The sequence below is a fragment of the Zeus faber genome (genome assembly GCF_960531495.2).
Source record: "Zeus faber genome assembly, chromosome: 12".
In the NCBI taxonomy this organism is placed as follows: domain Eukaryota; kingdom Metazoa; phylum Chordata; class Actinopteri; order Zeiformes; family Zeidae; genus Zeus; species Zeus faber.
In genome coordinates, this window is record NC_137196.1 from 36,066 (window position 1) to 60,743 (window position 24,678).

Below are 24,678 nucleotides of genomic sequence, written 5' to 3' on the forward strand. Positions count from 1 at the left end.
GCACATGTGGGAAAAAACGCATTTTCAGCCGATTTAAACGTCGAAAAGGGGAATTGGTTAAACGCTTTAGTCATTACTCTGTGTGACAGTGTCAGACAGTTTAAATACAATGGTGAACTAGTATATGCTGCTAAAGTGTTGTTTGTCAACCAGTTTTAGGCCCATCTAACATGTATTTGTCGAGTTATGATCATTTTCATCATTATGTGTACATGTGGGAAAAAACGCATGTTCAGCCGATTTAAACGTCGAAAAGGGGAATTGGTTAAACGCTTCAGTCATTACTCTGTGTGACAGTGTCAGACAGTTTAAATACAATGGTGAACTAGTATATGCTGCTAAAGTGTTGTTTGTCAACCAGTTTTAGGCCCATCTAACATGTATTTGTCGAGTTATGATCATTTTCATCATTATGTGTACATGTGGGAAAAAACGCATTTTCAGCCGATTTAAACGTCGAAAAGGGGAATTGCTTAAACGCTTCAGTCATTACTCTGTGTGACAGTGTCAGACAGTTTAAATACAATGGTGAACTAGTATATGCTGCTAAAGTGTTGTTTGTCAAACAGTTTTAGGCCCATCTACCATGTATTTGTCAGAGTTATGATCATTTTCATCATTATGTGCACATGTGGGAAAAAACGCATTTTCAGCCGATTTAAACGTCGAAAAGGGGAATTGGTTAAACTCTTCAGTCATTACTCTGTGTGACAGTGTCAGACAGTTTAAATACAATGGTGAACTAGTATATGCTGCTAAAGTGTTGTTTGTCAAACAGTTTTAGGCCCATGTAAAATGTATTTGTCGAGTTATGATCATTTTCATCATTGTGTGCACATGTGGGAAAAAACGCATTTTCAGCCGATTTAAACGTCGAAAAGGGGAATTGGTTAAACTCTTCAGTCATTACTCTGTGTGACAGTGTCAGACAGTTTAAATACAATGGTGAACTAGTATATGCTGCTAAAGTGTTGTTTGTCAACCAGTTTTAGGCCCATCTAACATGTATTTGTCAGAGTTATGATCATTTTCATCATTATGTGCACATGTGGGAAAAAACGCATTTTCAGCCGATTTAAACGTCGAAAAGGGGAATTGGTTAAACGCTTTAGTCATTATTCTGTGTGACAGTGTCAGACAGTTTAAATACAATGGTGAACTAGTATATGCTGCTAAAGTGTTGTTTGTCAACCAGTTTTAGGCCCATCTAACATGTATTTCTGGAGTTATGATCATTTTCAGAACTTGTGACGGTTTGCTGTCTAGCTGAATTAGAGAAACACCGAACCATTGTCTCTTCAGAGGTTAATGATTCAGAATGCTGCAGTACAGCATAGAAATTTAATTAATATGATGAACTATTATGTGCTTCTTAAGTGTTTCTCACAGATTTCTAGGCCCATCGAACATGTATTTGTGGAGTTATGATCATTTTCATCATTGTGTGCACATGTGGGAAAAAACGCATTTTCAGCCGATTTAAACGTCGAAAAGGGGAATTGGTTAAACGCTTTAGTCATTATTCTGTGTGACAGTGTCAGACAGTTTAAATACAATGGTGAACTAGTATATGCTGCTAAAGTGTTGTTTGTCAACCAGTTTTAGGCCCATCTAACATGTATTTGTCGAGTTATGATCATTTTCATCATTATGTGTACATGTGGGAAAAAACGCATGTTCAGCCGATTTAAACGTCGAAAAGGGGAATTGGTTAAACGCTTCAGTCATTACTCTGTGTGACAGTGTCAGACAGTTTAAATACAATGGTGAACTAGTATATGCTGCTAAAGTGTTGTTTGTCAAACAGTTTTAGGCCCATCTAACATGTATTTGTCGAGTTATGGTCATTTTCATCATTATGTGCACATGTGGGAAAAAAAGCATTTTCAGCCGATTTAAACGTCGAAAAGGGGAATTGCTTAAACGCTTCAGTCATTACTCTGTGTGACAGTGTCAGACAGTTTAAATACAATGGTGAACTAGTATATGCTGCTAAAGTGTTGTTTATCAAACAGTTTTAGGCCCATCTAACATGTATTTGTCGAGTTATGATCATTTTCATCATTATGTGCACATGTGGGAAAAAACGCATTTTCAGCCGATTTAAACGTCGAAAAGGGGAATTGCTTAAACGCTTCAGTCATTACTCTGTGTGACAGTGTCAGACAGTTTAAATACAATGGTGAACTAGTATATGCTGCTAAAGTGTTGTTTGTCAAACACTTTTAGGCCCATCTACCATGTATTTGTCGAGTTATGATCATTTTCATCATTATGTGCACATGTGGGAAAAAACGCATTTTCAGCCGATTTAAACGTCGAAAAGGGGAATTGGTTAAACGCTTCAGTCATTACTCTGTGACAGTGTCAGACAGTTTAAATACAATGGTGAACTAGTATATGCTGCTAAAGTGTTGTTTGTCAACCAGTTTTAGGCCCATCTACCATGTATTTGTCGAGTTATGATCATTTTCATCATTGTGTGCACATGTGGGAAAAAACGCATTTTCAGCCGATTTAAACGTCGAAAAGGGGAATTGGTTAAACGCTTCAGTCATTACTCTGTGTGACAGTGTCAGACAGTTTAAATACAATGGTGAACTAGTATATGCTGCTAAAGCGTTGTTTGTCAAACAGTTTTAGGCCCATACAACATGTATTTGTTGAGGTATGAGCATTTTCAGAACATTGGACGGTTTGCTGTCTAGCTGAATTAGAGAAACACCGAACCATTGTCTCTTCAGAGGTGAATGATTCAGAATGCTGCAGTACAGCATAGAAATTTAATTAATATGATGAACTATTATGTGCTTCTTAAGTGTTTCTCATAGATTTCTAGGCCCATCTAACATGTATTTGTTGAGTTATGATCATTTTCATCATCGTGTGCACATGTGGGAAAAAACGCATTTTCAGCCGATTTAAACGTCGAAAAGGGGAATTGGTTAAACGCTTCAGTCATTACTCTGTGTGACAGTGTCAGACAGTTTAAATACAACTAGTATATGCTGCTAAAGTGTTGTTTGTCAAACAGTTTTAGGCCCATCTAACATGTATTTGTCGAGTTATGGTCATTTTCATCATTATGTGCACATGTGGGAAAAAATGCATTTTCAGCCGATTTAAACGTCGAAAAGGGGAATTGCTTAAACGCTTCAGTCATTACTCTGTGTGACAGTGTCAGACAGTTTAAATACAATGGTGAACTAGTATATGCTGCTAAAGTGTTGTTTGTCAAACAGTTTTAGGCCCATGTAAAATGTATTTGTCGAGTTATGATCATTTTCATCATTGTGTGCACATGTGGGAAAAAACGCATTTTCAGCCGATTTAAACGTCGAAAAGGGGAATTGGTTAAACTCTTCAGTCATTACTCTGTGTGACAGTGTCAGACAGTTTAAATACAATGGTGAACTAGTATATGCTGCTAAAGTGTTGTTTGTCAACCAGTTTTAGGCCCATCTAACATGTATTTGTTGAGTTATGATCATTTTCATCATTATGTGCATATGTGGGAAAAAACGCATTTTCAGCCGATTTAAACGTCGAAAAGGGGAATTGCTTAAACGCTTCAGTCATTACTCTGTGTGACAGTGTCAGACAGTTTAAATACAATGGTGAACTAGTATATGCTGCTAAAGCGTTGTTTGTCAAACAGTTTTAGGCCCATATAACATGTATTTGTCGAGGTATGAGCATTTTCAGAACATTGGACGGTTTGCTGTCTAGCTGAATTAGAGAAACACCGAACCATTGTCTCTTTAGAGGTGATTGATTCAGAATGCTGCAGTACAGCATTGAAATTTAATTAATATGATGAACTATTATGTGCTTCCTAAGTTTTTCTCTCAGATTTCTATGCCCATCTAACATGTATTTCTGGAGTTATGATCATTTTCAGAACTTGTGACGGTTTGCTGTCTAGCTGAATTAGAGAAACACCGAACCATTGTCTCTTCAGAGGTTAATGATTCAGAATGCTGCAGTACAGCATAGAAATTTAATTAATATGATGAACTATTATGTGCTTCTTAAGTGTTTCTCATAGATTTCTAGGCCCATCTAACATGTATTTGTTGAGTTATGATCATTTTCATCATCGTGTGCACATGTGGGAAAAAACGCATTTTCAGCCGATTTAAACGTCGAAAAGGGGAATTGGTTAAACGCTTCAGTCATTACTCTGTGTGACAGTGTCAGACAGTTTAAATACAACTAGTATATGCTGCTAAAGTGTTGTTTGTCAAACAGTTTTAGGCCCATCTAACATGTATTTGTCGAGTTATGGTCATTTTCATCATTATGTGCACATGTGGGAAAAAACGCATTTTCAGCCGATTTAAACGTCGAAAAGGGGAATTGCTTAAACGCTTCAGTCATTACTCTGTGTGACAGTGTCAGACAGTTTAAATACAATGGTGAACTAGTATATGCTGCTAAAGTGTTGTTTATCAAACAGTTTTAGGCCCATCTAACATGTATTTGTCGAGTTATGATCATTTTCATCATTATGTGCACATGTGGGAAAAAACGCATTTTCAGCCGATTTAAACGTCGAAAAGGGGAATTGCTTAAACGCTTCAGTCATTACTCTGTGTGACAGTGTCAGACAGTTTAAATACAATGGTGAACTAGTATATGCTGCTAAAGTGTTGTTTGTCAAACAGTTTTAGGCCCATCTACCATGTATTTGTCGAGTTATGATCATTTTCATCATTATGTGCACATGTGGGAAAAAACGCATTTTCAGCCGATTTAAACGTCGAAAAGGGGAATTGGTTAAACGCTTCAGTCATTACTCTGTGTGACAGTGTCAGACAGTTCAAATACAATGGTGAACTAGTATATGCTGCTAATGTGTTGTTTGTCAACCAGTTTTAGGCCCATCTACCATGTATTTGTCGAGTTATGATCATTTTCATCATTATGTGTACATGTGGGAAAAAACGCATTTTCAGCCGATTTAAACGTCGAAAAGGGGATTTGCTTAAACGCTTCAGTCATTACTCTGTGTGACAGTGTCAGACAGTTTAAATACAATGGTGAACTAGTATATGCTGCTAAAGTGTTGTTTGTCAACCAGTTTTAGGTTCATCTACCATGTATTTGTCGAGTTATGATCATTTTCATCATTATGTGCACATGTGGGAAAAAACGCATTTTCAGCCGATTTAAACGTCGAAAAGGGGAATTGGTTAAACGCTTCAGTCATTACTCTGTGTGACAGTGTCAGACAGTTTAAGTACAATGGTGAACTAGTATATGCTGCTAATGTGTTGTTTATCAAACAGTTTTAGGCCCATCTAACATGTATTTGTCGAGTTATGATCATTTTCATCATTATGTGCACATGTGGGAAAAAACGCATTTTCAGCCGATTTAAACGTCGAAAAGGGGAATTGCTTAAACGCTTCAGTCATTACTCTGTGTGACAGTGTCAGACAGTTTAAATACAATGGTGAACTAGTATATGCTGCTAAAGTGTTGTTTGTCAACCAGTTTTAGGCCCATCTAACATGTATTTGTCGAGTTATGATCATTTTCATCATTGTGTGCACATATGGGAAAAAATGCATTTTCAGCCGATTTAAACGTCGAAAAGGCGAATTGGTTAAACGCTTTAATCATTACTCTGTGTGACAGTGTCAGACAGTTTAAATACAATGGTGAACTAGTATATGCTGCTAAATTGTTGTTTGTCAACCAGTTTTAGGCCCATCTAACATGTATTTGTTGAGTTATGATCATTTTCATCATTATGTGCAAATGTGGGAAAAAACGCATTTTCAGCCGATTTAAACGTCGAAAAGGGGAATTGGTTAAACGCTTCAGTCATTACTCTGTGTGACAGTGTCAGACAGTTTAAATACAATGGTGAACTAGTATATGCTGCTAAAGCGTTGTTTGTCAAACAGTTTTAGGCCCATACAACATGTATTTGTCGAGGTATGAGCATTTTCAGAACATTGGACGGTTTGCTGTCTAGCTGAATTAGAGAAACACCGAACCATTGTCTCTTCAGAGGTTAATGATTCAGAATGCTGCAGTACAGCATAGAAATTTAATTAATATGATGAACTATTATGTGCTTCTTAAGTGTTTCTCACAGATTTCTAGGCCCATCGAACATGTATTTGTGGAGTTATGATCATTTTCATCATTGTGTGCACATGTGGGAAAAAACGCATTTTCAGCCGATTTAAACGTCGAAAAGGGGAATTGGTTAAACGCTTTAGTCATTACTCTGTGTGACAGTGTCAGACAGTTTAAATACAATGGTGAACTAGTATATGCTGCTAAAGTGTTGTTTGTCAACCAGTTTTAGGCCCATCTACCATGTATTTGTCGAGTTATGATCATTTTCATCATTGTGTGCACATGTGGGAAAAAACGCATTTTCGGCCGATTTAAACGTCGAAAAGGGGAATTGGTTAAACGCTTCAGTCATTACTCTGTGTGACAGTGTCAGACAGTTTATGTACAATGGTGAACTAGTATATTCTGCTAATGTGTTGTTTATCAAACAGTTTTAGGCCCATCTAACATGTATTTGTCGAGTTATGATCATTTTCATCATTATGTGCACATGTGGGAAAAAACGCATTTTCAGCCGATTTAAACGTCGAAAAGGGGAATTGCTTAAACGCTTCAGTCATTACTCTGTGTGACAGTGTCAGACAGTTTAAATACAATGGTGAACTAGTATATGCTGCTAAAGTGTTGTTTGTCAACCAGTTTTAGGCCCATCTAACATGTATTTGTCGAGTTATGATCATTTTCATCATTGTGTGCACATATGGGAAAAAATGCATTTTCAGCCGATTTAAACGTCGAAAAGGCGAATTGGTTAAACGCTTTAATCATTACTCTGTGTGACAGTGTCAGACAGTTTAAATACAATGGTGAACTAGTATATGCTGCTAAAGTGTTGTTTGTCAACCAGTTTTAGGCCCATCTAACATGTATTTGTTGAGTTATGATCATTTTCATCATTATGTGCAAATGTGGGAAAAAACGCATTTTCAGCCGATTTAAACGTCGAAAAGGGGAATTGGTTAAACGCTTCAGTCATTACTCTGTGTGACAGTGTCAGACAGTTTAAATACAATGGTGAACTAGTATATGCTGCTAAAGCGTTGTTTGTCAAACAGTTTTAGGCCCATACAACATGTATTTGTCGAGGTATGAGCATTTTCAGAACATTGGACGGTTTGCTGTCTAGCTGAATTAGAGAAACACCGAACCATTGTCTCTTCAGAGGTTAATGATTCAGAATGCTGCAGTACAGCATAGAAATTTAATTAATATGATGAACTATTATGTGCTTCTTAAGTGTTTCTCACAGATTTCTAGGCCCATCGAACATGTATTTGTGGAGTTATGATCATTTTCATCATTGTGTGCACATGTGGGAAAAAACGCATTTTCAGCCGATTTAAACGTCGAAAAGGGGAATTGGTTAAACGCTTTAGTCATTACTCTGTGTGACAGTGTCAGACAGTTTAAATACAATGGTGAACTAGTATATGCTGCTAAAGTGTTGTTTGTCAACCAGTTTTAGGCCCATCTAACATGTATTTGTCGAGTTATGATCATTTTCATCATTATGTGTACATGTGGGAAAAAACGCATGTTCAGCCGATTTAAACGTCGAAAAGGGGAATTGGTTAAACGCTTCAGTCATTACTCTGTGTGACAGTGTCAGACAGTTTAAATACAATGGTGAACTAGTATATGCTGCTAAAGTGTTGTTTGTCAAACAGTTTTAGGCCCATCTACCATGTATTTGTCAGAGTTATGATCATTTTCATCATTATGTGCACATGTGGGAAAAAACGCATTTTCAGCCGATTTAAACGTCGAAAAGGGGAATTGGTTAAACGCTTTAGTCATTATTCTGTGTGACAGTGTCAGACAGTTTAAATACAATGGTGAACTAGTATATGCTGCTAAAGTGTTGTTTGTCAACCAGTTTTAGGCCCATCTAACATGTATTTCTGGAGTTATGATCATTTTCAGAACTTGTGACGGTTTGCTGTCTAGCTGAATTAGAGAAACACCGAACCATTGTCTCTTCAGAGGTTAATGATTCAGAATGCTGCAGTACAGCATAGAAATTTAATTAATATGATGAACTATTATGTGCTTCTTAAGTGTTTCTCACAGATTTCTAGGCCCATCGAACATGTATTTGTGGAGTTATGATCATTTTCATCATTGTGTGCACATGTGGGAAAAAACGCATTTTCAGCCGATTTAAACGTCGAAAAGGGGAATTGGTTAAACGCTTTAGTCATTATTCTGTGTGACAGTGTCAGACAGTTTAAATACAATGGTGAACTAGTATATGCTGCTAAAGTGTTGTTTGTCAACCAGTTTTAGGCCCATCTAACATGTATTTGTCGAGTTATGATCATTTTCATCATTATGTGTACATGTGGGAAAAAACGCATGTTCAGCCGATTTAAACGTCGAAAAGGGGAATTGGTTAAACGCTTCAGTCATTACTCTGTGTGACAGTGTCAGACAGTTTAAATACAATGGTGAACTAGTATATGCTGCTAAAGTGTTGTTTGTCAAACAGTTTTAGGCCCATCTAACATGTATTTGTCGAGTTATGGTCATTTTCATCATTATGTGCACATGTGGGAAAAAAAGCATTTTCAGCCGATTTAAACGTCGAAAAGGGGAATTGCTTAAACGCTTCAGTCATTACTCTGTGTGACAGTGTCAGACAGTTTAAATACAATGGTGAACTAGTATATGCTGCTAAAGTGTTGTTTATCAAACAGTTTTAGGCCCATCTAACATGTATTTGTCGAGTTATGATCATTTTCATCATTATGTGCACATGTGGGAAAAAACGCATTTTCAGCCGATTTAAACGTCGAAAAGGGGAATTGCTTAAACGCTTCAGTCATTACTCTGTGTGACAGTGTCAGACAGTTTAAATACAATGGTGAACTAGTATATGCTGCTAAAGTGTTGTTTGTCAAACACTTTTAGGCCCATCTACCATGTATTTGTCGAGTTATGATCATTTTCATCATTATGTGCACATGTGGGAAAAAACGCATTTTCAGCCGATTTAAACGTCGAAAAGGGGAATTGGTTAAACGCTTCAGTCATTACTCTGTGACAGTGTCAGACAGTTTAAATACAATGGTGAACTAGTATATGCTGCTAAAGTGTTGTTTGTCAACCAGTTTTAGGCCCATCTACCATGTATTTGTCGAGTTATGATCATTTTCATCATTGTGTGCACATGTGGGAAAAAACGCATTTTCAGCCGATTTAAACGTCGAAAAGGGGAATTGGTTAAACGCTTCAGTCATTACTCTGTGTGACAGTGTCAGACAGTTTAAATACAATGGTGAACTAGTATATGCTGCTAAAGCGTTGTTTGTCAAACAGTTTTAGGCCCATACAACATGTATTTGTTGAGGTATGAGCATTTTCAGAACATTGGACGGTTTGCTGTCTAGCTGAATTAGAGAAACACCGAACCATTGTCTCTTCAGAGGTGAATGATTCAGAATGCTGCAGTACAGCATAGAAATTTAATTAATATGATGAACTATTATGTGCTTCTTAAGTGTTTCTCATAGATTTCTAGGCCCATCTAACATGTATTTGTTGAGTTATGATCATTTTCATCATCGTGTGCACATGTGGGAAAAAACGCATTTTCAGCCGATTTAAACGTCGAAAAGGGGAATTGGTTAAACGCTTCAGTCATTACTCTGTGTGACAGTGTCAGACAGTTTAAATACAACTAGTATATGCTGCTAAAGTGTTGTTTGTCAAACAGTTTTAGGCCCATCTAACATGTATTTGTCGAGTTATGGTCATTTTCATCATTATGTGCACATGTGGGAAAAAATGCATTTTCAGCCGATTTAAACGTCGAAAAGGGGAATTGCTTAAACGCTTCAGTCATTACTCTGTGTGACAGTGTCAGACAGTTTAAATACAATGGTGAACTAGTATATGCTGCTAAAGTGTTTTTTATCAAACAGTTTTAGGCCCATCTAACATGTATTTGTCGAGTTATGATCATTTTCATCATTATGTGCACATGTGGGAAAAAACGCATTTTCAGCCGATTTAAACGTCGAAAAGGGGAATTGCTTAAACGCTTCAGTCATTACTCTGTGTGACAGTGTCAGACAGTTTAAATACAATGGTGAACTAGTATATGCTGCTAAAGTGTTGTTTGTCAAACAGTTTTAGGCCCATCTACCATGTATTTGTCGAGTTATGATCATTTTCATCATTATGTGCACATGTGGGAAAAAACGCATTTTCAGCCGATTTAAACGTCGAAAAGGGGAATTGGTTAAACGCTTCAGTCATTACTCTGTGTGACAGTGTCAGACTGTTTAAATACAATGGTGAACTAGTATATGCTGCTAATGTGTTGTTTGTCAACCAGTTTTAGGCCCATCTACCATGTATTTGTCGAGTTATGATCATTTTCATCATTATGTGCACATGTGGGAAAAAACGCATTTTCAGCCGATTTAAACGTCGAAAAGGGGAATTGGTTAAACGCTTCAGTCATTACTCTGTGTGACAGTGTCAGACAGTTCAAATACAATGGTGAACTAGTATATGCTGCTAATGTGTTGTTTGTCAACCAGTTTTAGGCCCATCTAACATGTATTTGTCGAGTTATGATCATTTTCATCATTGTGTGCACATATGGGAAAAAATGCATTTTCAGCCGATTTAAACGTCGAAAAGGCGAATTGGTTAAACGCTTTAATCATTACTCTGTGTGACAGTGTCAGACAGTTTAAATACAATGGTGAACTAGTATATGCTGCTAAAGTGTTGTTTGTCAACCAGTTTTAGGCCCATCTAACATGTATTTGTTGAGTTATGATCATTTTCATCATTATGTGCAAATGTGGGAAAAAACGCATTTTCAGCCGATTTAAACGTCGAAAAGGGGAATTGGTTAAACGCTTCAGTCATTACTCTGTGTGACAGTGTCAGACAGTTTAAATACAATGGTGAACTAGTATATGCTGCTAAAGCGTTGTTTGTCAAACAGTTTTAGGCCCATACAACATGTATTTGTCGAGGTATGAGCATTTTCAGAACATTGGACGGTTTGCTGTCTAGCTGAATTAGAGAAACACCGAACCATTGTCTCTTCAGAGGTTAATGATTCAGAATGCTGCAGTACAGCATAGAAATTTAATTAATATGATGAACTATTATGTGCTTCATAAGTGAATCTCACAGATTTCTAGGCCCATCGAACATGTATTTGTGGAGTTATGATCATTTTCATCATTGTGTGCACATGTGGGAAAAAACGCATTTTCAGCCGATTTAAACGTCGAAAAGGGGAATTGCTTACACGCTTCAGTCATTACTCTGTGTGACAGTGTCAGACAGTTTAAATACAATGGTGAACTAGTATATGCTGCTAAAGTGTTGTTTGTCAACCAGTTTTAGGCCCATCTAACATGTATTTGTCGAGTTATGATCATTTTCATCATTATGTGCACATGTGGGAAACAACGCATTTTCAGCCGATTTAAACGTCGAAAAGGGGAATTGCTTAAACGCTTCAGTCATTACTCTGTGTGACAGTGTCAGACAGTTTAAATACAATGGTGAACTAGTATATGCTGCTAAAGTGTTGTTTGTCAAACAGTTTTAGGCCCATCTACCATGTATTTGTGGAGTTATGATCATTTTCATCATTATGTGCACATGTGGGAAAAAACGCATTTTCAGCCGATTTAAACGTCGAAAAGGGGAATTGGTTAAACGCTTCAGTCATTACTCTGTGTGACAGTGTCAGACAGTTCAAATACAATGGTGAACTAGTATATGCTGCTAATGTGTTGTTTGTCAACCAGTTTTAGGCCCATCTACCATGTATTTGTCGAGTTATGATCATTTTCATCATTATGTGTACATGTGGGAAAAAACGCATTTTCAGCCGATTTAAACGTCGAAAAGGGGAATTGCTTAAACGCTTCAGTCATTACTCTGTGTGACAGTGTCAGACAGTTTAAATACAATGGTGAACTAGTATATGCTGCTAAAGTGTTGTTTGTCAACCAGTTTTAGGCCCATCTACCATGTATTTGTCGAGTTATGATCATTTTCATCATTATGTGCACATGTGGGAAAAAACGCATTTTCAGCCGATTTAAACGTCGAAAAGGGGAATTGGTTAAACGCTTCAGTCATTACTCTGTGTGACAGTGTCAGACAGTTTAAGTACAATGGTGAACTAGTATATGCTGCTAATGTGTTGTTTGTCAACCAGTTTTAGGCCCATCTACCATGTATTTGTCGAGTTATGATCATTTTCATCATTATGTGTACATGTGGGAAAAAACGCATTTTCAGCCGTTTTAAACGTCGAAAAGGGGAATTGCTAAAACGCTTCAGTCATTACTCTGTGTGACAGTGTCAGACAGTTTAAATACAATGGTGAACTAGTATATGCTGCTAAAGTGTTGTTTGTCAACCAGTTTTAGGCCCATCTAACATGTATTTGTCGAGTTATGATCATTTTCATCATTGTGTGCACATATGGGAAAAAATGCATTTTCAGCCGATTTAAACGTCGAAAAGGCGAATTGGTTAAACGCTTTAATCATTACTCTGTGTGACAGTGTCAGACAGTTAAAATACAATGGTGAACTAGTATATGCTGCTAAAGTGTTGTTTGTCAACCAGTTTTAGGCCCATCTAACATGTATTTGTTGAGTTATGATCATTTTCATCATTATGTGCAAATGTGGGAAAAAACGCATTTTCAGCCGATTTAAACGTCGAAAAGGAGAATTGGTTAAACGCTTCAGTCATTACTCTGTGTGACAGTGTCAGACAGTTTAAATACAATGGTGAACTAGTATATGCTGCTAAAGCGTTGTTTGTCAAACAGTTTTAGGCCCATACAACATGTATTTGTCGAGGTATGAGCATTTTCAGAACATTGGACGGTTTGCTGTCTAGCTGAATTAGAGAAACACCGAACCATTGTCTCTTCAGAGGTTAATGATTCAGAATGCTGCAGTACAGCATAGAAATTTAATTAATATGATGAACTATTATGTGCTTCTTAAGTGTTTCTCACAGATTTCTAGGCCCATCGAACATGTATTTGTGGAGTTATGATCATTTTCATCATTGTGTGCACATGTGGGAAAAAACGCATTTTCAGCCGATTTAAACGTCGAAAAGGGGAATTGGTTAAACTCTTCAGTCATTACTCTGTGTGACAGTGTCAGACAGTTTAAATACAATGGTGAACTAGTATATGCTGCTAAAGTGTTGTTTGTCAACCAGTTTTAGGCCCATCTAACATGTATTTGTCGAGTTATGATCATTTTCATCATTATGTGTACATGTGGGAAAAAACGCATGTTCAGCCGATTTAAACGTCGAAAAGGGGAATTGGTTAAACGCTTCAGTCATTACTCTGTGTGACAGTGTCAGACAGTTTAAATACAATGGTGAACTAGTATATGCTGCTAAAGTGTTGTTTGTCAACCAGTTTTAGGCCCATCTAACATGTATTTGTCGAGTTATGATCATTTTCATCATTATGTGTACATGTGGGAAAAAACGCATTTTCAGCCGATTTAAACGTCGAAAAGGGGAATTGCTTAAACGCTTCAGTCATTACTCTGTGTGACAGTGTCAGACAGTTTAAATACAATGGTGAACTAGTATATGCTGCTAAAGTGTTGTTTGTCAAACAGTTTTAGGCCCATCTACCATGTATTTGTCAGAGTTATGATCATTTTCATCATTATGTGCACATGTGGGAAAAAACGCATTTTCAGCCGATTTAAACGTCGAAAAGGGGAATTGGTTAAACTCTTCAGTCATTACTCTGTGTGACAGTGTCAGACAGTTTAAATACAATGGTGAACTAGTATATGCTGCTAAAGTGTTGTTTGTCAAACAGTTTTAGGCCCATGTAAAATGTATTTGTCGAGTTATGATCATTTTCATCATTGTGTGCACATGTGGGAAAAAACGCATTTTCAGCCGATTTAAACGTCGAAAAGGGGAATTGGTTAAACTCTTCAGTCATTACTCTGTGTGACAGTGTCAGACAGTTTAAATACAATGGTGAACTAGTATATGCTGCTAAAGTGTTGTTTGTCAACCAGTTTTAGGCCCATCTAACATGTATTTGTTGAGTTATGATCATTTTCATCATTATGTGCATATGTGGGAAAAAACGCATTTTCAGCCGATTTAAACGTCGAAAAGGGGAATTGCTTAAACGCTTCAGTCATTACTCTGTGTGACAGTGTCAGACAGTTTAAATACAATGGTGAACTAGTATATGCTGCTAAAGCGTTGTTTGTCAAACAGTTTTAGGCCCATATAACATGTATTTGTCGAGGTATGAGCATTTTCAGAACATTGGACGGTTTGCTGTCTAGCTGAATTAGAGAAACACCGAACCATTGTCTCTTTAGAGGTGATTGATTCAGAATGCTGCAGTACAGCATTGAAATTTAATTAATATGATGAACTATTATGTGCTTCCTAAGTTTTTCTCTCAGATTTCTATGCCCATCTAACATGTATTTCTGGAGTTATGATCATTTTCAGAACTTGTGACGGTTTGCTGTCTAGCTGAATTAGAGAAACACCGAACCATTGTCTCTTCAGAGGTTAATGATTCAGAATGCTGCAGTACAGCATAGAAATTTAATTAATATGATGAACTATTATGTGCTTCTTAAGTGTTTCTCATAGATTTCTAGGCCCATCTAACATGTATTTGTTGAGTTATGATCATTTTCATCATCGTGTGCACATGTGGGAAAAAACGCATTTTCAGCCGATTTAAACGTCGAAAAGGGGAATTGGTTAAACGCTTCAGTCATTACTCTGTGTGACAGTGTCAGACAGTTTAAATACAACTAGTATATGCTGCTAAAGTGTTGTTTGTCAAACAGTTTTAGGCCCATCTAACATGTATTTGTCGAGTTATGGTCATTTTCATCATTATGTGCACATGTGGGAAAAAACGCATTTTCAGCCGATTTAAACGTCGAAAAGGGGAATTGCTTAAACGCTTCAGTCATTACTCTGTGTGACAGTGTCAGACAGTTTAAATACAATGGTGAACTAGTATATGCTGCTAAAGTGTTGTTTATCAAACAGTTTTAGGCCCATCTAACATGTATTTGTCGAGTTATGATCATTTTCATCATTATGTGCACATGTGGGAAAAAACGCATTTTCAGCCGATTTAAACGTCGAAAAGGGGAATTGCTTAAACGCTTCAGTCATTACTCTGTGTGACAGTGTCAGACAGTTTAAATACAATGGTGAACTAGTATATGCTGCTAAAGTGTTGTTTGTCAAACAGTTTTAGGCCCATCTACCATGTATTTGTCGAGTTATGATCATTTTCATCATTATTTGCACATGTGGGAAAAAACGCATTTTCAGCCGATTTAAACGTCGAAAAGGGGAATTGGTTAAACGCTTCAGTCATTACTCTGTGTGACAGTGTCAGACAGTTCAAATACAATGGTGAACTAGTATATGCTGCTAATGTGTTGTTTGTCAACCAGTTTTAGGCCCATCTACCATGTATTTGTCGAGTTATGATCATTTTCATCATTATGTGTACATGTGGGAAAAAACGCATTTTCAGCCGATTTAAACGTCGAAAAGGGGAATTGCTTAAACGCTTCAGTCATTACTCTGTGTGACAGTGTCAGACAGTTTAAATACAATGGTGAACTAGTATATGCTGCTAAAGTGTTGTTTGTCAACCAGTTTTAGGCCCATCTAACATGTATTTGTCGAGTTATGATCATTTTCATCATTGTGTGCACATATGGGAAAAAATGCATTTTCAGCCGATTTAAACGTCGAAAAGGCGAATTGGTTAAACGCTTTAATCATTACTCTGTGTGACAGTGTCAGACAGTTTAAATACAATGGTGAACTAGTATATGCTGCTAAATTGTTGTTTGTCAACCAGTTTTAGGCCCATCTAACATGTATTTGTTGAGTTATGATCATTTTCATCATTATGTGCAAATGTGGGAAAAAACGCATTTTCAGCCGATTTAAACGTCGAAAAGGGGAATTGGTTAAACGCTTCAGTCATTACTCTGTGTGACAGTGTCAGACAGTTTAAATACAATGGTGAACTAGTATATGCTGCTAAAGCGTTGTTTGTCAAACAGTTTTAGGCCCATACAACATGTATTTGTCGAGGTATGAGCATTTTCAGAACATTGGACGGTTTGCTGTCTAGCTGAATTAGAGAAACACCGAACCATTGTCTCTTCAGAGGTTAATGATTCAGAATGCTGCAGTACAGCATAGAAATTTAATTAATATGATGAACTATTATGTGCTTCTTAAGTGTTTCTCACAGATTTCTAGGCCCATCGAACATGTATTTGTGGAGTTATGATCATTTTCATCATTGTGTGCACATGTGGGAAAAAACGCATTTTCAGCCGATTTAAACGTCGAAAAGGGGAATTGGTTAAACGCTTTAGTCATTACTCTGTGTGACAGTGTCAGACAGTTTAAATACAATGGTGAACTAGTATATGCTGCTAAAGTGTTGTTTGTCAACCAGTTTTAGGCCCATCTACCATGTATTTGTCGAGTTATGATCATTTTCATCATTGTGTGCACATGTGGGAAAAAACGCATTTTCGGCCGATTTAAACGTCGAAAAGGGGAATTGGTTAAACGCTTCAGTCATTACTCTGTGTGACAGTGTCAGACAGTTTAAATACAATGGTGAACTAGTATATGCTGCTAAAGCGTTGTTTGTCAAACAGTTTTAGGCCCATACAACATGTATTTGTCGAGGTATGAGCATTTTCAGAACATTGGACGGTTTGCTGTCTAGCTGAATTAGAGAAACACCGAACCATTGTCTCTTCAGAGGTTAATGATTCAGAATGCTGCAGTACAGCATAGAAATTTAATTAATATGATGAACTATTATGTGCTTCTTAAGTGTTTCTCACAGATTTCTAGGCCCATCGAACATGTATTTGTGGAGTTATGATCATTTTCATCATTGTGTGCACATGTGGGAAAAAACGCATTTTCAGCCGATTTAAACGTCGAAAAGGGGAATTGGTTAAACGCTTTAGTCATTACTCTGTGTGACAGTGTCAGACAGTTTAAATACAATGGTGAACTAGTATATGCTGCTAAAGTGTTGTTTGTCAACCAGTTTTAGGCCCATCTAACATGTATTTGTCGAGTTATGATCATTTTCATCATTATGTGTACATGTGGGAAAAAACGCATGTTCAGCCGATTTAAACGTCGAAAAGGGGAATTGGTTAAACGCTTCAGTCATTACTCTGTGTGACAGTGTCAGACAGTTTAAATACAATGGTGAACTAGTATATGCTGCTAAAGTGTTGTTTGTCAAACAGTTTTAGGCCCATCTACCATGTATTTGTCAGAGTTATGATCATTTTCATCATTATGTGCACATGTGGGAAAAAACGCATTTTCAGCCGATTTAAACGTCGAAAAGGGGAATTGGTTAAACGCTTTAGTCATTATTCTGTGTGACAGTGTCAGACAGTTTAAATACAATGGTGAACTAGTATATGCTGCTAAAGTGTTGTTTGTCAACCAGTTTTAGGCCCATCTAACATGTATTTCTGGAGTTATGATCATTTTCAGAACTTGTGACGGTTTGCTGTCTAGCTGAATTAGAGAAACACCGAACCATTGTCTCTTCAGAGGTTAATGATTCAGAATGCTGCAGTACAGCATAGAAATTTAATTAATATGATGAACTATTATGTGCTTCTTAAGTGTTTCTCACAGATTTCTAGGCCCATCGAACATGTATTTGTGGAGTTATGATCATTTTCATCATTGTGTGCACATGTGGGAAAAAACGCATTTTCAGCCGATTTAAACGTCGAAAAGGGGAATTGGTTAAACGCTTTAGTCATTATTCTGTGTGACAGTGTCAGACAGTTTAAATACAATGGTGAACTAGTATATGCTGCTAAAGTGTTGTTTGTCAACCAGTTTTAGGCCCATCTAACATGTATTTGTCGAGTTATGATCATTTTCATCATTATGTGTACATGTGGGAAAAAACGCATGTTCAGCCGATTTAAACGTCGAAAAGGGGAATTGGTTAAACGCTTCAGTCATTACTCTGTGTGACAGTGTCAGACAGTTTAAATACAATGGTGAACTAGTATATGCTGCTAAAGTGTTGTTTGTCAAACAGTTTTAGGCCCATCTAACATGTATTTGTCGAGTTATGGTCATTTTCATCATTATGTGCACATGTGGGAAAAAAAGCATTTTCAGCCGATTTAAACGTCGAAAAGGGGAATTGCTTAAACGCTTCAGTCATTACTCTGTGTGACAGTGTCAGACAGTTTAAATACAATGGTGAACTAGTATATGCTGCTAAAGTGTTGTTTATCAAACAGTTTTAGGCCCATCTAACATGTATTTGTCGAGTTATGATCATTTTCATCATTATGTGCACATGTGGGAAAAAACGCATTTTCAGCCGATTTAAACGTCGAAAAGGGGAATTGCTTAAACGCTTCAGTCATTACTCTGTGTGACAGTGTCAGACAGTTTAAATACAATGGTGAACTAGTATATGCTGCTAAAGTGTTGTTTGTCAAACACTTTTAGGCCCATCTACCATGTATTTGTCGAGTTATGATCATTTTCATCATTATGTGCACATGTGGGAAAAAACGCATTTTCAGCCGATTTAAACGTCGAAAAGGGGAATTGGTTAAACGCTTCAGTCATTACTCTGTGACAGTGTCAGACAGTTTAAATACAATGGTGAACTAGTATATGCTGCTAAAGTGTTGTTTGTCAACCAGTTTTAGGCCCATCTACCATGTATTTGTCGAGTTATGATCATTTTCATCATTGTGTGCACATGTGGGAAAAAACGCATTTTCAGCCGATTTAAACGTCGAAAAGGGGAATTGGTTAAACGCTTCAGTCATTACTCTGTGTGACAGTGTCAGACAGTTTAAATACAATGGTGAACTAGTATATGCTGCTAAAGCGTTGTTTGTCAAACAGTTTTAGGCCCATACAACATGTATTTGTTGAGGTATGAGCATTTTCAGAACATTGGACGGTTTGCTGTCTAGCTGAATTAGAGAAACACCGAACCATTGTCTCTTCAGAGGTGAATGATTCAGAATGCTGCAGTACAGCATAGAAATTTAATTAATATGATGAACTATTATGTGCTTCTTAAGTGTTTCTCATAGATTTCTAGGCCCATCTAACATGTATTTGTTGAGTTATGATCATTTTCATCATCGTGTGCACATGTGGGAAAAAACGCATTTTCAGCCGATTTAAACGTCGAAAAGGGGAATTGGTTAAACGCTTCAGTCATTACTCTGTGTGACAGTGTCAGACAGTTTAAATACAACTAGTATATGCTGCTAAAGTGTTGTTTGTCAAACAGTTTTAGGCCCATCTAACATGTATTTGTCGAGTTATGGTCATTTTCATCATTATGTGCACATGTGGGAAAAAATGCATTTTCAGCCGATTTAAACGTCGAAAAGGGGAATTGCTTAAACGCTTCAGTCATTACTCTGTGTGACAGTGTCAGACAGTTTAAATACAATGGTGAACTAGTATATGCTGCTAAAGTGTTTTTTATCAAACAGTTTTAGGCCCATCTAACATGTATTTGTCGAGTTATGATCATTTTCATCATTATGTGCACATGTGGGAAACAACGCATTTTCAGCCGATTTAAACGTCGAAAAGGGGAATTGCTTAAACGCTTCAGTCATTACTCTGTGTGACAGTGTCAGACAGTTTAAATACAATGGTGAACTAGTATATGCTGCTAAAGTGTTGTTTGTCAAACAGTTTTAGGCCCATCTACCATGTATTTGTGGAGTTATGATCATTTTCATCATTATGTGCACATGTGGGAAAAAACGCATTTTCAGCCGATTTAAACGTCGAAAAGGGGAATTGGTTAAACGCTTCAGTCATTACTCTGTGTGACAGTGTCAGACAGTTCAAATACAATGGTGAACTAGTATATGCTGCTAATGTGTTGTTTGTCAACCAGTTTTAGGCCCATCTACCATGTATTTGTCGAGTTATGATCATTTTCATCATTATGTGTACATGTGGGAAAAAACGCATTTTCAGCCGATTTAAACGTCGAAAAGGGGAATTGCTTAAACGCTTCAGTCATTACTCTGTGTGACAGTGTCAGACAGTTTAAATACAATGGTGAACTAGTATATGCTGCTAAAGTGTTGTTTGTCAACCAGTTTTAGGCCCATCTACCATGTATTTGTCGAGTTATGATCATTTTCATCATTATGTGCACATGTGGGAAAAAACGCATTTTCAGCCGATTTAAATGTCGAAAAGGGGAATTGGTTAAACGCTTCAGTCATTACTCTGTGTGACAGTGTCAGACAGTTTAAGTACAATGGTGAACTAGTATATGCTGCTAATGTGTTGTTTGTCAACCAGTTTTAGGCCCATCTACCATGTATTTGTCGAGTTATGATCATTTTCATCATTATGTGTACATGTGGGAAAAAACGCATTTTCAGCCGTTTTAAACGTCGAAAAGGGGAATTGCTAAAACGCTTCAGTCATTACTCTGTGTGACAGTGTCAGACAGTTTAAATACAATGGTGAACTAGTATATGCTGCTAAAGTGTTGTTTGTCAACCAGTTTTAGGCCCATCTAACATGTATTTGTCGAGTTATGATCATTTTCATCATTGTGTGCACATATGGGAAAAAATGCATTTTCAGCCGATTTAAACGTCGAAAAGGCGAATTGGTTAAACGCTTTAATCATTACTCTGTGTGACAGTGTCAGACAGTTAAAATACAATGGTGAACTAGTATATGCTGCTAAAGTGTTGTTTGTCAACCAGTTTTAGGCCCATCTAACATGTATTTGTTGAGTTATGATCATTTTCATCATTATGTGCAAATGTGGGAAAAAACGCATTTTCAGCCGATTTAAACGTCGAAAAGGGGAATTGGTTAAACTCTTCAGTCATTACTCTGTGTGACAGTGTCAGACAGTTTAAATACAATGGTGAACTAGTATATGCTGCTAAAGTGTTGTTTGTCAAACAGTTTTAGGCCCATGTAAAATGTATTTGTCGAGTTATGATCATTTTCATCATTGTGTGCACATGTGGGAAAAAACGCATTTTCAGCCGATTTAAACGTCGAAAAGGGGAATTGGTTAAACTCTTCAGTCATTACTCTGTGTGACAGTGTCAGACAGTTTAAATACAATGGTGAACTAGTATATGCTGCTAAAGTGTTGTTTGTCAACCAGTTTTAGGCCCATCTAACATGTATTTGTTGAGTTATGATCATTTTCATCATTATGTGCATATGTGGGAAAAAACGCATTTTCAGCCGATTTAAACGTCGAAAAGGGGAATTGCTTAAACGCTTCAGTCATTACTCTGTGTGACAGTGTCAGACAGTTTAAATACAATGGTGAACTAGTATATGCTGCTAAAGCGTTGTTTGTCAAACAGTTTTAGGCCCATATAACATGTATTTGTCGAGGTATGAGCATTTTCAGAACATTGGACGGTTTGCTGTCTAGCTGAATTAGAGAAACACCGAACCATTGTCTCTTTAGAGGTGATTGATTCAGAATGCTGCAGTACAGCATTGAAATTTAATTAATATGATGAACTATTATGTGCTTCCTAAGTTTTTCTCTCAGATTTCTATGCCCATCTAACATGTATTTCTGGAGTTATGATCATTTTCAGAACTTGTGACGGTTTGCTGTCTAGCTGAATTAGAGAAACACCGAACCATTGTCTCTTCAGAGGTTAATGATTCAGAATGCTGCAGTACAGCATAGAAATTTAATTAATATGATGAACTATTATGTGCTTCTTAAGTGTTTCTCATAGATTTCTAGGCCCATCTAACATGTATTTGTTGAGTTATGATCATTTTCATCATCGTGTGCACATGTGGGAAAAAACGCATTTTCAGCCGATTTAAACGTCGAAAAGGGGAATTGGTTAAACGCTTCAGTCATTACTCTGTGTGACAGTGTCAGACAGTTTAAATACAACTAGTATATGCTGCTAAAGTGTTGTTTGTCAAACAGTTTTAGGCCCATCTAACATGTATTTGTCGAGTTATGGTCATTTTCATCATTATGTGCACATGTGGGAAAAAACGCATTTTCAGCCGATTTAAACGTCGAAAAGGGGAATTGCTTAAACGCTTCAGTCATTACTCTGTGTGACAGTGTCAGACAGTTTAAATACAATGGTGAACTAGTATATGCTGCTAAAGTGTTGTTTATCAAACAGTTTTAGGCCCATCTAACATGTATTTGTCGAGTTATGATCATTTTCATCATTATGTGCACATGTGGGAAAAAACGCATTTTCAGCCGATTTAAACGTCGAAAAGGGGAATTGCTTAAACGCTTCAGTCATTACTCTGTGTGACAGTGTCAGACAGTTTAAATACAATGGTGAACTAGTATATGCTGCTAAAGTGTTGTTTGTCAAACAGTTTTAGGCCCATCTACCATGTATTTGTCGAGTTATGATCATTTTCATCATTATGTGCACATGTGGGAAAAAACGCATTTTCAGCCGATTTAAACGTCGAAAAGGGGAATTGGTTAAACGCTTCAGTCATTACTCTGTGTGACAGTGTCAGACAGTTCAAATACAATGGTGAACTAGTATATGCTGCTAATGTGTTGTTTGTCAACCAGTTTTAGGCCCATCTACCATGTATTTGTCGAGTTATGATCATTTTCATCATTATGTGTACATGTGGGAAAAAACGCATTTTCAGCCGATTTAAACGTCGAAAAGGGGATTTGCTTAAACGCTTCAGTCATTACTCTGTGTGACAGTGTCAGACAGTTTAAATACAATGGTGAACTAGTATATGCTGCTAAAGTGTTGTTTGTCAACCAGTTTTAGGCCCATCTACCATGTATTTGTCGAGTTATGATCATTTTCATCATTATGTGCACATGTGGGAAAAAACGCATTTTCAGCCGATTTAAACGTCGAAAAGGGGAATTGGTTAAACGCTTCAGTCATTACTCTGTGTGACAGTGTCAGACAGTTTAAGTACAATGGTGAACTAGTATATGCTGCTAATGTGTTGTTTATCAAACAGTTTTAGGCCCATCTAACATGTATTTGTCGAGTTATGATCATTTTCATCATTATGTGCACATGTGGGAAAAAACGCATTTTCAGCCGATTTAAACGTCGAAAAGGGGAATTGCTTAAACGCTTCAGTCATTACTCTGTGTGACAGTGTCAGACAGTTTAAATACAATGGTGAACTAGTATATGCTGCTAAAGTGTTGTTTGTCAACCAGTTTTAGGCCCATCTAACATGTATTTGTCGAGTTATGATCATTTTCATCATTGTGTGCACATATGGGAAAAAATGCATTTTCAGCCGATTTAAACGTCGAAAAGGCGAATTGGTTAAACGCTTTAATCATTACTCTGTGTGACAGTGTCAGACAGTTTAAATACAATGGTGAACTAGTATATGCTGCTAAATTGTTGTTTGTCAACCAGTTTTAGGCCCATCTAACATGTATTTGTTGAGTTATGATCATTTTCATCATTATGTGCAAATGTGGGAAAAAACGCATTTTCAGCCGATTTAAACGTCGAAAAGGGGAATTGGTTAAACGCTTCAGTCATTACTCTGTGTGACAGTGTCAGACAGTTTAAATACAATGGTGAACTAGTATATGCTGCTAAAGCGTTGTTTGTCAAACAGTTTTAGGCCCATACAACATGTATTTGTCGAGGTATGAGCATTTTCAGAACATTGGACGGTTTGCTGTCTAGCTGAATTAGAGAAACACCGAACCATTGTCTCTTCAGAGGTTAATGATTCAGAATGCTGCAGTACAGCATAGAAATTTAATTAATATGATGAACTATTATGTGCTTCTTAAGTGTTTCTCACAGATTTCTAGGCCCATCGAACATGTATTTGTGGAGTTATGATCATTTTCATCATTGTGTGCACATGTGGGAAAAAACGCATTTTCAGCCGATTTAAACGTCGAAAAGGGGAATTGGTTAAACGCTTTAGTCATTACTCTGTGTGACAGTGTCAGACAGTTTAAATACAATGGTGAACTAGTATATGCTGCTAAAGTGTTGTTTGTCAACCAGTTTTAGGCCCATCTACCATGTATTTGTCGAGTTATGATCATTTTCATCATTGTGTGCACATGTGGGAAAAAACGCATTTTCGGCCGATTTAAACGTCGAAAAGGGGAATTGGTTAAACGCTTCAGTCATTACTCTGTGTGACAGTGTCAGACAGTTTAAATACAATGGTGAACTAGTATATGCTGCTAAAGCGTTGTTTGTCAAACAGTTTTAGGCCCATACAACATGTATTTGTCGAGGTATGAGCATTTTCAGAACATTGGACGGTTTGCTGTCTAGCTGAATTAGAGAAACACCGAACCATTGTCTCTTCAGAGGTTAATGATTCAGAATGCTGCAGTACAGCATAGAAATTTAATTAATATGATGAACTATTATGTGCTTCTTAAGTGTTTCTCACAGATTTCTAGGCCCATCGAACATGTATTTGTGGAGTTATGATCATTTTCATCATTGTGTG